The sequence below is a fragment of the Phascolarctos cinereus genome, unplaced genomic scaffold, assembly GCF_003287225.1.
Source record: "Phascolarctos cinereus isolate Bilbo 61053 unplaced genomic scaffold, phaCin_HiC Scaffold_8;HRSCAF=390, whole genome shotgun sequence".
NCBI classification, from domain to species: domain Eukaryota; kingdom Metazoa; phylum Chordata; class Mammalia; order Diprotodontia; family Phascolarctidae; genus Phascolarctos; species Phascolarctos cinereus.
Genome location: NW_027556291.1, coordinates 23,395,003 through 23,413,473, shown reverse-complemented (window position 1 = coordinate 23,413,473; position 18,471 = coordinate 23,395,003).

The window sequence follows — 18,471 nt, the reverse complement described above, 5'->3', positions numbered from 1 at the left end:
GTATTCCATGACCATTATACACCACAACTTGTTCAGCCATTTCCCAAGTGATAGCTATCCCCCCAATTTCCAATTCTTTGCCACCACAAAAAGAGCTGCTATAAATATTTTTGTACAAATAGGTCATTTTCCTTATTAAAAAAAATCTCTTTGGGATACAGACCTAGTAGTAGTATTGCTGGATCAAAGGGTATGCGCAGATTTATAGCACTTTGGGCATAGTTCCAAATTGCTCTCTAGCAGGTTAGATCAGTTCACAACTCCACCAATAGTGCATTAGTGTGTCCCAAATTTCCCGCATTCCCTCCAACATTTATCATTTTACTTTTTCTGTCATTTTAGCCAATCCTATAGATGTAAGGTGGTACCCAGAGTTGTTTTAATTTGCATTTCTCTAATTGATAGTGATTTAGAACATTTTTTCATACGATTATAGATAGCTTTGATTTCTTCATCTAAAAACTGCCTGTTCACATCCTTTGACCATTTATCAATTGAGAAATGACTTGCATTTTTGTAAATTTTACTCTATTCTCTATAATTTAAGAAATGAGGCCTTTATCAGAGACAGTCAGTAAAAATTCTATTTTCCTTCTAATCTTGGCTGAATTGGTTTTATTTGTGCAAAAGTTTTTAAATTTAATCAAAATTATCCATTTTACATCTCATAATGTTCTCTATCTCATTTGGTCATAACATTTTCCCTTATCCGTAGATCTGATAGGTAAACTATTCCATGTTGCCCTAGTTTGTGTATGGAATCACCCTTTATATCTAAATCATGATCTCTCTCTGTCTCTGTCTCTCTCTCTCTGTCTCTGTCTCTCTCTCTGTTTCATCTGCTCCAAAGTTCAGGTGTCATCTCCATGTAGATTATTCTCAGATCTACAAATCCAATCCAAATCTGTCTCCTGAACTCTCATCCCATTTATAGCCAACTCTGCTAGATGGCTACTCTTTGATGTCCTGTATGCATGCTACAGTAAATATCTCCAAAGTGGAATTAATTGGCAGCAGTTTGGCCCAGTGGGTAGAGTGCTAGACTTGGAGTCATAAAGACGTGAGTATGAATCCTACCTCCAACATTTATAGTGTGACCCTGAGCAAGTCCCTTCACCTCTCTCATCTTCAGTTTCCATGTCTGGAAAATGGGGATAATAATAGCACCTACCTCCCATGGATGTTGTGAAAAGTGGAAAACAGGGGTTCTTAATCTTTTTGTGTTTTGGACTCTTGGCAGTCTAGTGAAGCCTAATACTACTGTGCTTCATTGTCTACATTCATAATTAAAGAAAATGCTCAATTTCAGTCAGAGGTTAGTGAAGATAAAGAAGTAATTTTTTCCCATCCAAGTTCATGGTCTCCTGAGAATCTAAGAACCCCTGACACATGAGATTTTACCAACCTTAAAGTGCTATAGAAATGTTAACCTGTCCCTTCTCCAAACATCCTTTTTTGTTGTTGAGGAAAGCAATATCTCACTCTTCCAGCTTTCTAACCATCTACTGTATCCTCTGCCCATTCACACGCCCTCACCCTCATTCAATCTCAGTATCAGTATCATTACTCTCCTTCCTTGCCCTCGCCCCACAGATCTGATCACTTGCCAAACCTTATTGTTGCTCCCTTCACAACAGCCCTCGAGTCAAACCCCTTCTGTCTACTCACACAACTACCACCTTAGTTCAGGCCCTCATTGTTGCTCCCCTAGATTACTGAATTGGTGACTAAAGAGTCAGAGCAAAGGAAGGTGGATGGTGTAGAGCTGTGGTATCCAACTCAAATAGAAACAGAGCCACTAAACTGTACATAAAGATCCCTAAAAGCTACATGTTGACTTAGAAAAGCACATACTGACATGATCTGTAGCCTATTGTATTTTTGTTTGTTTTGTTAAATATTTCCTAATTACATTTTAATTTTGTTGGTAGCAATGGTGGCCACTTGTGCCATTTGACACCTTTGGTGTAAAGGGATATGCCAGCAAGATATGGTAGCCCTGATGCTCACAAACTCTATGACTGTGATGATGGTGTCACGATTCAACCCCTCATCAACTCCCACTTGGGTTACAGTAATAACCTCTTCATTGGTCTCCCTTGCTTCCCTTTCTTCCCTCTCCAAAAGATCCTCTAACTAGTTGCAAAAATAATCTTCCTTAGGTGAAGATCTAAGCATGTCACTATTTTGTTCAAAAACCCTCAGTGATTTCCCATTGCAGAGCAAGTGAAACAGAAATGTCATTAGTTTAGCATTTAAGGTCCTCCATGATCTTGCTCCCAACTAACATTTGGAAGTAATCTTATATTACTGCCTTCATACATTCTATGTTCCAGCCAAACTGGTATACTAGCTGTTCCCACTCTTAACACTCTATGCCCTACCTCTGAGCATTTTCATAATCCATGCCTCATCCCTGGAATGCACCTCTCCTCATTTCTACCCCTCATATCCTTGCCTTCATTCAATATTCAGCTGAGGCACTGTGCTACTCTCAATTGTTCATATGCATCATTTCTTATGGTACAGGAATGTACTATTACATGAGTACACCACAATTTATTTAGTCTCTCCACAATTAATGGGCATCTACTTCACTTCTAGTTCTTTGCTGCCACAAAAGGTGCTTCTATCAATATTTGGAGGGGTATACGGAACCTTTCTTTCAGTCTTTGACATCCTTGGGGTATATGCCTAGTAGTAAGATCTTTAGGTCAAGTGGTATAAGTATTTTAGTACATTTTTTTAGCAAGTTGTTCTAGATTTTTGGAACAATTCACAGGTCCATCAATAGTGGACTAGTGTGCTCTTTCTGTAGCCCTTCCAACCTTAATTATTTCCATCTTTTGTCATCTTTGCCAATTTGCTGAGTGTGAGGTAAAATCTTAGAGTTGTTTTGATTTGTGTTTCTCTTATAATTAGTGATTGGAAGCAGTTTTTTTGTGTGGTTGTTAATAGTTGTAATTTTTTTGAGAATTGTTTGTTCATATTATTTAACTACTTATCCATCGGGGAATAGCTCTTGGACTTGTACATTTGTGATAGTTCCCTGTGTATCTTGAATATCAGATTCTTATCAGAAATATTTGCTGTGAAGATTTTTTTTTCCTCATTTGATAGCTTTCCTTCTCATCGTCAATGCATTGACTTTGTGCAGAAGCCTATCAATTTCATGTAATCAAAATTAATTCTTTTATCTTTTGTGATCACCTCTATTCCTTATTTGGTTAAGAACTCTTCCCCTGGCCATATCCATGAAGGGTACCTTATTTTTTCTAATGTTTTTATGATGTGAGCTTTAATATGCAGGCTGAGTATCCATTTTGAACTTATTGTGGAGAAGGAAATTGAGACTCAGAGAAGTTCTGACTTGTCCATGGTTACACAATAACAAAAGGGTGCTGGACTTCAGATCAAGCAGAATTTTAGCCCCTAACACATGACTTTCTCCCTTGATCAAATAAGGCAGGTTCAGAATACTGCTATATTTGGGAGTTTGGATTTCTATTAGAGCTTGCATTTACCTACAAGTTTTGAGTTGGTTTGACCAAAGAATTCATCACCTTATGGCCAACATACTGGTGATGAGCCTTTCTGTACTTGACTAGGCTGATCCTCAGCTGCTACTGAGACTGTCCTTAAAGCTTTGGCCCATCTGGTAGATCCTGCTAGGGTTTAGGCTTTGCTGGCATAACATTTAGGAACCTAGACAAAGCTCTAGTGGAAAGAGAGTTGCATTTAGAGTCAGAGGCCCTGGTTTTGAGTCCTTGCCCTGCTACTATATGACTTGGGACAAATTGCTTCTCTCTGAGAGTTAGTTTTCTCATCTATAAAGTGAGAGAGTTGGAAAAAAACTGTGGGCATTTGATATGAACTCTTATTTCATTCTCTTCATTTCAGAATGCCTTGATATCAGCTCCTACTCTCTCCTCCTTCCCTCTAGTGTCTGACAGAGAGGTGGCCTTTCTCCTTGCCAAGGCTGGCTGCTCTGCAGGTGTCCTTTATCCCATCCTCCAATCCAGAAAATTGCATCTTCAGTTGTCCCCCACTCCCTCAAATCTTTAACCTCTCCCTTGATAAACTGGTTCCTTCCCTACTGCTTTCAAACATGGTCAAGCCCTTCCCCATCCTTAAAAAAGAAACCTTCAGTTGACCCTCAAACTACTATATCTTTCCTCCCTTTCTCAGCCAAACTCCTGAAAAAATTGTCTACATTGATGCAATGAAGTGACAATAAGGGCAATTTATACAATAACTTAAACACTGTAAAAACAAACAACTTTGAAAGACTTAAGAACTCTAATCAACACAATGATTAATCGTGATTCCAGAGGACCGGTGGTGAAGAATGTTCCCCATTTCCTGACAGATGATGGATTAATATGTAGAATTAGACACACATTTTAGGTCTGGCTAATATGAGGATTTATTTTGCTTGGCTATGCTTATTTGTTACAAAAGTTGTCATTTTATTTTTCTTTTTTCAGTTGAGGGGGTAAAAGAGGTAAAAATGCTTGGTAATTAAATGTTTTTTAATTTAAAATTTGGTAAATAAATAAATTTATTAATAAAAAAGAGTTAATGACTTACAAGGAAGCAAAGAAAAGATGGACAGCTCTCAACACAATATGTATTTATTTTCCAGGCTTTCTTGAAATGGAAATGTATTGCTGTATATTTTGAATCCTCTTATATTCTGCTGTGCACATGACATGCTTTTCTTTTCTTACTTTGTATTTAAGTTTCAATATTTAAGTTGATGATATGTTTCTTCTTCTTTTCTCTATTGTGTATTTGAGTTTTGGTGTTTCAGTCCAAAATAATAATAATAAAAAAGAAAGGAATGGGGGAAAAGAGTTAATGAGAGAAATAGGGAAAACAAGATTAAAAATAGAAGCAAGTGTGGCAAAAATTAATAAAATAAAATTTAAAATTTGAGGGAAAAAAAGTTTTCTACAGTCGCGGCCTCCATTTCTTCTCTTTTCATTTACTTCTCAACCCTTTGCAGTCTGGCATCCAACCTCGTCACTCAATCGAAACTGCTCTCTCTAAAGTTACTAGTGATCTCTTAATTGCCAAATCTGATGGCCTTTTCTCAGTCTTAATCATTCATAGCCTATGTTTCTGTATTTGATGTAGTTGACCACTCTGTCCTCCTAGATATTCTCTTCTCTCTGAGTTGCTGTGACATTACTCTCTCCTGGTTCTCTGCCTACCTGTTTGACAACTCTTTCTCAATCTCCTTTGCTGGTTCATCATCCACATTACATTCCTTTACCCTGAGTGTTCCCCTAAGGTTCTGTCCTAGTCCACCTGTATTTCCCATTGTATCACTCTCCTTTTCTCCTGCTCTGAAAGCCATCCTTTATAACAGAGTACCAAAGGGGAAAAAACTAGTTCAGCTAAAGTAATCAACACATTATGCAATGCTGTATTCCACACCCATAGTCTGAGGCCCTCTTCATTTTGCTCTCTCTACTCTCTCTCTTGGTAACCATATCAGCTCCCATGAAGTTAATTACAATCTCTTTTTAGATGACTTGTAAGATCAATTGATATATGTATCTATCTATCTGTCTATCTATCTGACTGTCAATATTGATAGATATATCTATCTCTATCTATCAGACTATCAATCTATCTATACTTTATCTACATATCTAGCTGTCTGGCTACTATCTATATAGATTATCTATATTCATCAATTGATCTAGCTGCCTATCTATCTCTATTTAGATGTATTTATCTACAGCCTCATTTTCTGTCCTGAGCATGTCTTGTATTGCCACTTGCCTACTAGACATTTCAAACTGGATGTTCTAGAGACTTCTTAAACTCAGCATGTCTAAAACTAAACTCGCTACCTTTCTCAAGAAACTGTTCCCTCTTCCAAACTTCCTGCTTTCTGTCAAAGGCGCCACCATTCTTCTAGTGCCTCAGGTTTGTAATCTCAGCACTTTGGACTCCTTCCTTGCCCTCACTTCACACATCCAATCCACTGCCCCATCTTGCCATGTCTACCTTCACAACATTTCTTGCATCGAACCCCTTCTCTCCACTCCCACAGCTATCGCCTTAGTTGAGGCCCTCATCCAGTCTCTGCTAGATTATTGAAGTAGGCTTCTAATTGGTCTCACTGCCTCAAGACTCTCCCCACTCCAGTCTATTCTCTACATAGCTACCAAACTAGTTTTCCTTAAGCCTAGACCTGACCACATGACTCCCCTGCTTAATTCTATTGGCTTCCTGTGGCCTCTAGGATGTAATAGACTCCTCAGTTTAGCTTTGAAAGTCCTACACATTCTGGCCCCAAGCTACCTTTCCAACCTCACTGGATCCTACTCTCCCTAGCAGACCCTGGGATCCAGCCAAACTAGCTTCTCTGTCCCTCACACACAACAACTCTCCATCTCCTGCCTGGAGTACACTCTCTCCTTACCTCATAGAGTCCCTTTTTGCCTTTGAAAAGCAGCTTGGATGCCATCTTTTGCATGAAGCCTTTCCTGATCCCCCAGCCATTAGTGTCCTTCCTCCCAAACTACCTTGTATCCACTAGCTTGTATATATTTATGTTTGTTTGCTTTACTTTATGCTTTGTATTTTTATATATACTTGTAGTCTCCCTCATTAGACTGTAAGCTCCTTGAAAGTAGACCTTGTGTCATTCTTTCTCCTTGTATTTTCAATGCCTAGCAAAATGGCTGGCACTCTGCCTGGCACACAGTAGGTATTTAATAATACTTGATGATTGAAATGACATCTACAAGCCCTTCTGGTCCTAAGTCCTTTAGACTCTATCTTCATGTCCTTTACCCCCAGGGGCCAGGGAGGGGAGGGGGAAGAGAAATACCATCTGAAAAAATTTCTACTTAGAAGAAACATACTTTACCTTCCTCCCTGAAAGAGGACATAATTGAATATGCAATTATTGAGATTTCCTTCCTTGGTCTATATATTGGTCAGTTGATAGACTCTGTGGGTTTATATATATATATATATATATATATATATATTTTTTTTTTTAAAGCACTAAGTATACACTACAATTGCTTGTGTTAGCCCTGTATCTACAGAATGGTCTGAGGTATATCTATTAATACACTGAGCTCTGTTCTAGTGGCGTAGAAATAAGTTGGAACTCTTCTTTTTCCACAATGCAGCAACTCAGCTGAAGTGATAATTAAAGTTGTAAAGATGTGGAAATACCCAGACGTGACCACCACCTAGAGGCAATATGGCAAACTATTAAGTTCTGTACTTGAGAAGGAAGTGTGTGATTTGAAAGGTTTTAGTAGGCCTGTCCACTCAGGGGTGTCTAGGAAAGTCCAGAAAGCAGCTGAAACTTGTTTTCTGAGTTTTAATACATTGCTTCCATTCTGTAATAAAAGCTTGCCTCTATGGCTTTTGCCAAGCTACTTGCCATCTCAGTTTCTTCATCTGTAAAATGGGAGGGAATTTTTCTCATAGTTTTTAAAACTGACAAGGAACTTTGAGAGCAAATAGTCTAGATGGAGAAACTGAAACTCCCAAAGAAATGACTTACTCAAGGCCACTCAGCTAGTTAGTAACAAAGCCATTGGTTGGTTACCTTGTGTCTCTAGACGGAAATACTTTTTAACTTTTCCGGAAGAATTGCTCATCAGAAAGCCTTCTTTTTTTTTTCCTCTCCATTTGTGAGCTGCATAACTATTCATCAAGGGTTATTAATTCATTTCGATTTAACAATCATCTCCTAAATGCCTCCCAAGTATATCACGGTGTGCTGGGCACAGGGTGAGAAAGAGAGGCTAGATTAGTGCTTAAGAAAAGGGCGTAAGGAAGCAAAATCTGGATGTTGCAGCTGGCCAGCTGCAGCCTGAGCTGAATAAATTCTCAGCATTGCTGGGAGATTCAGATGAAGGGACTACCAGCTGCACGCTTAGAAACAGATGGCCTTACTGCTCTGAGTGGGTGGGAGTCTGATGACATTACAGGTTTGCTCTTCTTTATGCAAGCCCTGGCTGACCTTGGTGATTATCCATCAGGGAGAAGGAATAAGCCGTTTTAAAATAGCCATAGATTGAAACCTACTTACTTTTGAAAACACTGATGCAAATATTTGGATCACTGAAGGCAGCTGTTGCTAGTTAGCATGGTTTCTCTTCTGCCCAGTGTAGCATAGCTGGTTTTCTGCTGTCTCTGTTTACAAAATGCCAGCAGCCATGTTATGAATTAGACTCTCAGAGTCAGAGGTAGAGAATTTCAGAATTGGAAGGGATCTCAGTGCCCAACTAATCCAAGCCATACTTGAAAAAGGATCCTACTACAGCAGACCCGTCGAAAGGTCATTCAGCTTCTTCGTGAACACCTCCAATGAGAAAGAGCCCATTGTTTCCCAAGGCAGCCCATTCCACTTTTTGTTAGGATGTTTTCCCTGACCTCCAGCCCAAGGTGGCTTCTTTGGAATGTCTACATATTATCGCTCCTGATTCTTCCCTCTGTGACCAAACTGAACCAATGTAGTCCCTTTCCCACATGGCGACACTTCAAATGCCTTGAAGTCAGGCATCCTATGGCCCTCAATGGCCAAGTCTTCTCTTCCCCAGGCTAAAGAGTCCTAAATCCTTCAGCTTGTCCTTATATGGCCTGGACTTATGACCCTTTATCATCCTGATGGTCCTCTTCTAGACCTTCTACAGTTGATCAATGTCCTTCCTAAGCTGGGGGTGTCCGGAACTGACCACAGTACTCAAGATCTGACCTATGGCAAGGGACAGTGAGACTATTATCTCCTTATTCCTGGAGTCTTTGCCCTTCTTGCCCAAGATCATATTAGCTTTCTGGGCAGCTATATCACACTGCTGACTCATACTGTGTTTGTAGTCTGGGACTAATACTCCTAGATCCTTTGATCCTTTTCAGACAAACCTATCTTGTACTGAGGAAGGTAGTGTTTGTTTTTTTTTTTAACCAAAGTGTAACACTTTATACTTATCCCTATCAAAAATTTTTTTCATTTTATTAAATTCAGCCCAGTGTTTTAGCCTCTCTGTATTTTTTTTTTGGATCCCGACTCTGTCACCTAGTGTGTTAGCTATCCTTCCCAGCACTGTGTCATCTGTAACATATGACAAGCATCCCATTTATTTATTCCTTTATCCAAGTCATTGAGAACAATGCTAAATAGCTAAAGGCAGAGCAAAGACCCCTGGGGCACCCTACTAGAGACCTCTTGACAAGTTGCTCTTTTGACCAGTCTCAGATCTGTCTAATTAAACTATCACCTAGCCTAGCCCATATATATCAGTCTTTTGCAGAAAAAATGACATAAGAGACACTTTCAGTCACATGCAGTCCAGAAATCTAGAGTTAATTGTTTAGAGGCAAATTTAAATGGCCGCTGCCTTCTCTCCACCCCCCACCCCAACTCTGCAAAGAGGTCGTTCTCCAAAAATGCCATTCTAGGATAAGATTTTGGTGGGGTTGAATGGGCCCCCACCTTTCAACTTTATAAACGACTGGAAGGGACCCTGGAGATCCTCGAATCCAACTTTTGTGTTCTAGATTTCAAAAACCCTACAGAGCAGAGAAGGGAAGTGAGTTTCTCAGTGGGGTCACATGGCTCAGTGCCCCCTAAGCATTGCATGTAAGCTCCTTGAGGACAAGATCTTGTTCATTTTTGTCTCTGTATCCCCAATACAAACAGTAAGGGCTCATTGAGTCGAGCTGAGCTCTGCCTATGGCTTTGATTTGAGTGTGACAGAAATGTGAATTTGAACATGATCTCAGTAAAGCAGATGTTTTTTAAAGTAAAAAAAAATCCTTAAAAGGCCACCAGGATGTGTTTACTGATGTTTCTTCAAACCTAGGCCAGAGCCACGTCAAGGTTCTGAGGACCTCTGGCCACCCAACAGGGTATGACTCATTGAAGGCCAGCTCAGAGCCTCATGCTTTACAAGGCTGGCAGCATGACTGGGAGCCAGTGTGGCCACCCTCCAAACCACTCCCAAAGGGATGGGGATCCTGTCTTCCTTCTTCCTTTCCTCCTTCTGACTTCACTCTCTCTGTTGTTCGCACCTTCTGGTCTCTCACGTTTGTGACCTGAGGGTTATTTGGCACTCTCACCACTGGCAGCCAGTAATTGGCCAATGCTGCAGGCTCTCTCCCATCCCTCCCCTTCTCTCCATCTCCGTGGCCATCACCCTGCCCCAGCACTCCAATGAGCTGTTGCAATCATCTCCAATATATTTGCCTTCCTCCATTCTTCTAAGTCATCCCTTAGCATTTTAAGAGAAATCATTTATTTACTGACCACATTTTCATTGGGATTTAATTTCCTTGACAATTCATTGAGATCTTACAGGATCACAGAAATAGACATGGAAGAGACCTAAAGTCCCCAGGGGTGGGGAACCTGCAGCCTCGAGGCCACATGTGGCCTTCTAGGTCCTTGGGTGCAGTCTTTTGATTGAGTCCAAGTTTGACAGAGCAAATCCTTTTATTAAGGGGATTTGTTCTCTGAAGTTTGGATTCAGTCAAGAGCTGCACCTGAGGACCTAGAGGGCCACATGTGGCCTGGAAACCACAGGTTCCCCACCCCTGGTCTAACCCCTCATTTTATAGATGAGGAAATTGAAGCAGGGGTATGTTAAGTGACTCACCCAGAGTCACACAGTCTAGATTTGAACCCAGGGCTTCCTGACCCTGGTCCCAGGGCTCTTTGCACTACCATCTGTGCTTGCTTGGTTTCTTTTTCTGAGATTAGATTAAGATCTCTAGTTCTTGTTTTGTTGATTGAGGCATTTTATTCGACTCCATCCTTTGAACAGCTGCCAGAATTATCTTTTAAATGAGATCATGTATGTAAAGAACTTTGTAAACCCTAAAGCCCTATCTTGCTGTCAGCTGTCATTATTATTACTTGGGCCTGGATTTAGTCCCGTCTTTTACAATTCTCCAAATCTTCAGTGGCTCCCTACTGTCTGATAAATGGAAACTGTGCTGTCTGGTATTCAAGGGGAGAGCAGGAGCAGGCACTTATTAGCTTGTTAGCTGCCAAGCACTGTAGAAACATCATCTTGTTTGATCCTCACAATAAACCTGGGAGATAGTTGCTATTATTATTGCCATTTTACAGTTGAGGAAACTGGGGCAGACAGAGCTTAAGTGACTTGCCCAAAGCCACACAGCTTAAAAGTGTCTGAGGCTGGATCTGAACTCGGGTCTTCCTGATTCCAGCCACAGCACTCTAGCCACTGACTGAACCACCCTCCACAATCAGGCGCTGCCTTATTGTCCAGCATTATCTACTCTTCCTTCCATAGACTCTGTGTTTTAGCCAACTTGGACTCCTCTCTCCTGAACACATTCTCTGCTCTCCTGCCTCTATTTTATTGCCTGATCTCTTCTCTGCTTGGAATGTCTTCTCTCCCCTTCCTTGCCTGTGGGATTTGTAGCTAGAAAAGACTATAGAGGTCATGTAATCCAGCCTCCCCGACTTTTTTTTTCCAGATGAAGAAGCTGAAACCTGGACAGGTGAAGTGATTTGATCAAGATCACTGTGGTAGAAAGCATGAGGCAGGATTTGAACTTGGATCCTCTGACACCAGAGGCTGTGTTCTTTTCACTGTACTGTGCCATCGGCAGGGAAATAGCTTCTTTCTTTTCATATTCAGAGATATTTCAAAGACTGGAGATTGCTCAATTTCAAACAACACTTAGGTGAAATACTCCATCACAGTTTTGAAGACTCTTGGGATTGGGATTAGGGCAAGCAGTCAGACTCCTGGGGGGGAGGCCAAGGCCCCTACACCCTGCCCCCCCCCAGTAGTCCTTTGTGAAAAATAATGATTCTGGACCGATTCAGGCTGGCAGTGAGTCAGTTAATAAGCATTTATTGGGTACTTAGTATGTGCCAGGCACTCTTCTAAGAACTGGGGATACAAAGAAAGACCCTCAAAGAAATAGTAGCGAATGGCCGAGATCATGGCCAATGGCCATCTCTGTATCCATGTTGATCTACCAATGAATCTGGAATCATTGAATCACTGACTCACAGAATTTGAGAGGTGGGAATGATCTCAGCGTCCATCTAGTCCATTCCCACATGCAAAAGGAATCCTCCCTCACTCCAGCCTTGTTCTATATCAAGACATACTAATGATATATAATAGTAATAATAAGAGCTGATACACATAATAACTCATTTCATTTTTACAATAATCCTGTGAGGCAGGCACTGTACTATGATTTTCACCATTTTACCAATAAGGAAACTAAGGCACAGAAATGTTAAGTAACTTATCTGGGGGTCACATAGCTAGTAAGTGCAGAGGAGGAATTCAAACCTATGTCTTTCTGGACTCTAAGCTCAGCATGTAAGCCCACTATCCTGAGTTACTTCCTGTATCTTGTTTGATATGAATGTTGGCTGATGCCCAAAGTAAAGAACAAATAACAAATTAATGAACTGTACTTCTGTTTACAGTTATCAAGGCTAAATGTTTAACTATGGAATCACAGCCTCTCTGAATAAGGCCTTTGGCAAATGGCTTGCCCCGTCTTGCTGAATTTTGTGCATTTCTAGAAAAAGGACCAAGTTTTCAGATACAATGTCACAGTATCATAGAATTGGAAGGGACCTTAGAGGTTACTGTCTTCAGTTTGGGTTTCAGTTTGTGGTCATTCAGTCTTTGTCCAGAGTCCCCCGAGACAATCTAAAAAAATTGCCTAGTTTTTGAAGAGATACCATGTTTTAATGGAAATGAGCCCTAGTCTTAGAATCAAGACCTTGGGTTTCAAAGTCTCATTTTCCCATTTACCTTAACTAAGGCACTTCCGTTGTCTGAGCCTCAGTTTCCTCATGTGTAAAAGGGGGCAAAAATCCTTCACAGGACTGGTTTATGCAAAGTGTTTTTATAAACCATATTATTTTTTGTTTTACACTAAGATTGGACAACATTGATGCTCTTGCTTTTGCCCTTTGTTTTCTCCCTAAAAAAAAAAAAGCCTGTTATAAAATTTGTGATTGAAATTCAATCTCTCCCAAATCCTTGGATTTAACCTATATTATGGTGTAGAATCTACAGAGACAGTCCTGCACCTACATGGAGAGCCAAGCTAACTGCTAGGGATTAAAGGCAGATTTTGTCAAGCAACTTGCAGTACTAATAGCCACTTAATTTTTCTGGATTTATAGTTTAGTAAATGTTATGGGTTTATTTTTCTCTTTGTTTTTTTTTGGTGAGGCAATCAGGGTTAAGTGACTTGTCCAGGGTCACATAGCTAGTAAGTGTCAAGTGTCAGAGGCCAGATTTGAACTCAGGGCCTCCTGACACTATCCACTGTACCACCTAGCTGCTAGGTGGTGCAGTGGATATAGTGCCAGGCCTGGAGTCAGGAAGACCTGAGTTCAGATTTGGCCTCAGACAGCTACTTATTAGGCGTGTGACCCTGGGCAAGTCACTTAACCCTGTTTGCCTTGGTTTTCTCATCTGTAAAAGGAGCTGGAGAAGAAAATGGCAAACTGTCCCAGTATCTTTGCCAAGAAAACCCCAAATGGGCTCATGAAGAGTCAGACATGATTGAAACAACTGAACAATAACAACAAAAATGTTAGGATTCACTTTGGTTTCCGGAATAATCTATAATCTCTTTAGTCTGGACACTCTTTAAGCCCAGAAAGATCACACATTTTCTATATCTATTCATCCTGTGAGATTCCTGGCCATGTTTTACCAAAAAGGATCTGCCCAGTGGGCTGGAGTCCTTCTTTCCCTTGAATTTTTTTTATCTTAAAAAAGCCATAAATATCTACCTCACCCCACCAGTGCTACACAGATTGTGTGTGTATATGTGTGTGTGCATAGATGTGTATATCTGCTTGGGGTTTTTTTTTTGGGGGGGGTTCCAGAACTGGGATTTCCTTGGCCCTCACCCAGGGCAGAATGGGTAGGAGTTACAGAGAAGTAAATTGAGATTTGATAGCAGTAAAATTTTCCTCATGATAAGAGCCATCCAGAAGTGGAATGGGTTATCTCCAGAGGCCTCAGAGTGTTTCCCGTCACTGGAGGCCTTTGAGCAAAAGCTTAATGACTACTCCTTGAGTGTCTCACAGAGCACATTCTTGGATTAGAGTTAAATGGCTTCCAAGGTCCCTTCCAAACCTGGGACTGTGAGTGTTAGACTAGCAAAGCATAGGAAGAACCAAATGTGATCACTAATATGTCTTCACGTCCTAAGATTGTTGGGAGGAGAGTCCTTCCATTGATGCAAGTCACGACCCCTTTACAAGTCGGTACAACTTTCAGAGTTGCTCCAGCCAAAAAATTCATTTGCTTGTGGCCAACTTGGTAATAAGGGTCTTGGCTGGTTCTCCGATGACATACCTTCCATTACCAGACTCATAATGGAAGCCTTTCCAGCTAGGAAGGACCTGCCAGGGCTTGTGCTGTCTTGGCATGACCATCAAGAGCCTTGGGTCATCCCCCCACCACAATGAGGCTAGGAGGAGACGTTTAGAGTGGGCTGGTCTATAAAATCTATAATTTGTTGCTTAACACTTGATCAGTCAATGTAAATGCTCACACAGAACATAAAATTTGGGAAGAGATGACAAAATCCTTAATATGCAATCACAATAAATTACAGAAGCACAGACATAAAATTCATTAGCAATTATTATTCTAGATAAAGATTGCCCATGAGCCTAGCTAGGTTTATTTTCCAAATGAATGAATCCAATGCTAATGTGTAGGATAGATGTCCTCATTCATGAATCTGGTGCAGTGGCAAAAGCATGGGATTTGGAGTCCAAGGACTTGGGTGTGAATCCCAGGTCTGTTAATTATAACTAGTGTGACCTTGGACAATTCCCTTTAAAATCTCCCTGGACCCTCGTTTCTTCCCCTGAGGGGATTGAACTAGAGGATCTCTGAGCTGTCTCCCAGATCTAGGATCTGATGGGAAATACATGCCCCTACTATTAATCATTAATAGATACACAGAAATCTCTGTTTTAAGGTACTCACCACCACCACCACCAATGGCTAGCATTTATTTAGCACTTAATATGTTTCAGGCACTGTGCTAAGCACTTTATAATTAGGATCTCATTTGATCTCAGCACCACCCTGGGAGGTAGGTGCTATTATTATCCCCATTTTACAGATGAGGAAACTGAGGAGATAAAGGTTAAGTGTCTTGCCTAGGATGAGATAGCTAGCAAGTGTTTGCGGCTGGATTTGAACTCAGATCTTCCTGACTCCATGCTGGGTACTTTATCTACTATACCACCTAACTGCCCCAATAATACACCTTATGTAAATATCACAGCTAAAGCTCTTCTACTTCTTCCACTGTCACTTTCATAGAAGTCATTTGTTTACTGTTCATATTTTAAATTTTTTTGGGGGGGGGGTTAAAAAATTTTGAATATTTTATTTTTCCCCAATTACATGTAAAAACAATTTTTAACATTCCATTTTAATCATTGGCAATTTATTTAGGTATTGCTTGGTTTCTTCTTCTGAAGTTGGATTGTTTAAAATCTGTGTTTCCTATTTTTGCTAATTTGGGTATTTTGTGTTTTGGTGACTACTTGTTAATTTCCTCAGAATTCTTGTTTTGTTAAGAATTCTTTTATTTCTGTGACTTGTGAATTTGCCTTGTTCCTTTTCTCTTTTGGCAGTTGGATTCACCTCCCTTTTTCCTTGATCAGGTTAGTTAATGGCTTGCTGTTTTTGTTAGTATTTTCCAAAAAAGCAGCTCTCAGTTTTGTGCAGCTGTTCTACAGTCATTTTGTTTACCAGGTTTGCTATATCTTCTCTAATTTTCAAGATTTCTTCTTTTGCATGTGTTTTAGGGTTGCTGATGTGTTTGTTTGCTAGTTTTCTTTTAGTTGCACCCCCAATTCATTGATCTTTTTCCATTTTGTAAATATAAGTATTCAGAGACATACATTTTCATCTCAGGACTGTTTTAGCTGCATATGATAGGTTTCAGTATGTTGCTCGTTGTCATTGTTTTCTTTAACGTAATTATCATGATTTATTCCATGATGTATCCTATGATTTATTCTTTGACTCATTCATTATTCACAATTTCTTAGCTTCCATTTGTGTATGCATTTTTTTGTTTATTTTTTTTATTCATTACTGATTTTGTTGTTCAAATTTATGGTTAAATTTCAGCATGAGAGTCTTCAGGTGACTATTCCCCCTCTTGCCCCATGGTCTTATAGGCTGTCTTTTATGAGTAGGCCAAGTTGCTTGAACAGTTTTGTTTTTTCCATTTTGCAGCTTTGAATTGCAATATTATCTTCAAGAGACCTGTTCTTTCAGAACACCGACATTACTGTTTGACCTAAGGATTATTAAAATCTAATTTAAAAAGCCATGTCAGGACGTATCTGTTTCATCTCTCTGGCTCTGCAGTAGCCTGGAAACTAGCGGCTCATGAGCTTGGGGTCAGGCTCCAGTGCTCACTTGATGTATGCCACCTGCCTTTCTCCATACCAAGCTAAATCCTGGGGCCATTGTGAAGAGTAATAATTATCATCCCTGAACACTGTGCATATATAAAAGGCTAAAACAATGCCGGTATTAGGGGATGTGTTACAGGTGCACCTATTCTGAATCACAGATGTATACCTCTAGAAATGTGCATAATTTTTGTACATTGGATATTTTACCACTTAGAGTCTAATTTCAAAGATGTGCTCCTACAGGGAAAAAAAAGGTTCCAAGGCATCATAAGAAAATCACACTTAATAGGGTAAACCTTTTTAAAAACACAGTCAACAGAAAAACAACTCTAAAAATAAACGATGAAGTCAATTATTGTAGTGCAAATATGTAGACTTATAGAATGCTTTGAGCTGGAGAGAGCCTTAGGGATCATCTAGGCCAACTCCCTTATTTTACAAAGAAGGAAACTGAGGCCCAGGAGAATGGGGAAGTGACTTGCCCGTGGCAGCCCTCCTAGTAAGTGGTAGAGCTCGGAATGCAACAGACATTTCCCAACTCCAAATCTAATATGTCTTCACTGCACCATGCTACCTATTTCTGTAGTACCCCAACCTGACAGTTACTCATAATGAGGAAGCAGCATTTCCTTAGAGATTCAAGAGGCAACGTTTTTTGTTTGTATTTTAGTGAATTTCTTTTAGTAGCTAAATACTAACAGTAGTTCTGAACAGCTCTTCTGTGGTCACCCATCCATCACCTTCCTAGGTGCAGGATGTCACCATGTTTTGCTCGGACTATTTCCTGACCCTCCCCCTTTGCAATCCATCTTTCACACAATTGCCCACAGATCCGGCTACAGTACAGATCCAAGCACATTATTCCCCTGCTTCCAGCTCCTTGGCGGTTCCCCATTGCCCCGAGCTCCTTAGGCTGGTATTTCAAGTCCCCCACTGCATCCTCGGCCACAGTGTGGCTTTCAGCCTAATTTCATATTCTTCCAGAGCTCTGCATTTTGGCTAAAGTAAACTCATAGCCATTTCCAGCCTTGAGGTGCTGTCTCCCACCTTCATGCACTTGCACAAACTGGCCCCAACTCGCTCATCTCAGCCTCTCAAAAGCCTGGTCTTCCTCCAAGGTTGATATTCCACTGCCTCCATGAAAGCTTCTCAGATTCCGGCCCCCCCCCCAGTTTTTCCTGCCCCCTCCCTCCTCAATTTAATTTGTACTTGACTAATCTTTATTCCTATTATATTCCCCTCCTATAATGGAAATCCCTTGAGGGCAAGAATTGTTTGCTTTTGTGCAGCACCCAGCACTTAGTAACCACCTAATGATGTACAAATGCAAAGTTGGCTCATGGTAAAAGGTTACTGTTGCTCAGATTTGGGCTCCCCCTATCTTATTTTGCTGAGTCTTTAACTCAGGGGTTCTTAACCTGGACGATAGGAACTTTTAAAAAAATGTTTTGATAACCATATTTCAGTGTATTCTGTTTCATTTGTAAAACTGTATTTTATGCATTTACAAACAGAACTCTGAGGAGTCCCTAGGCTTCACCAGATTGGCTACCCGTGGGACACATTCAAGTGTTCAGGGACTTTTTGATTTCCCTTTATTAATGGAACTCAAAGCTATCACTCCTGCAAATTTTGGTTAAAGTTTGTCTTAAAATTAATACCACCTGACCAAAACCTGTCCCATAGGATGTGAAAATTCACTTAGAGCCTTAAACATTCCTTGGATAAGAAGCCAGAGGAAGAATCTCAACTTCCCTGACTCCTTGACAATATGTAGACTGCCCCCCCCAGCCTATTTGTGAACCCTCAAAATGTAGTTTAATCTGTAACCTGACTTAATTTACCTATAGAGCTTGTTTGATGAAGTTTGTTTTCTTAGGGGATGTAGTATGTATAAGATTATGCCTTTAAGTAAGTTTGTTCAGCTTTTATGATATTGAAGGAAGTGTGAGATTATGGATCTATCTTCCCTTCAACTTTTATGGCCTAAGAGAAATATACAATAATTT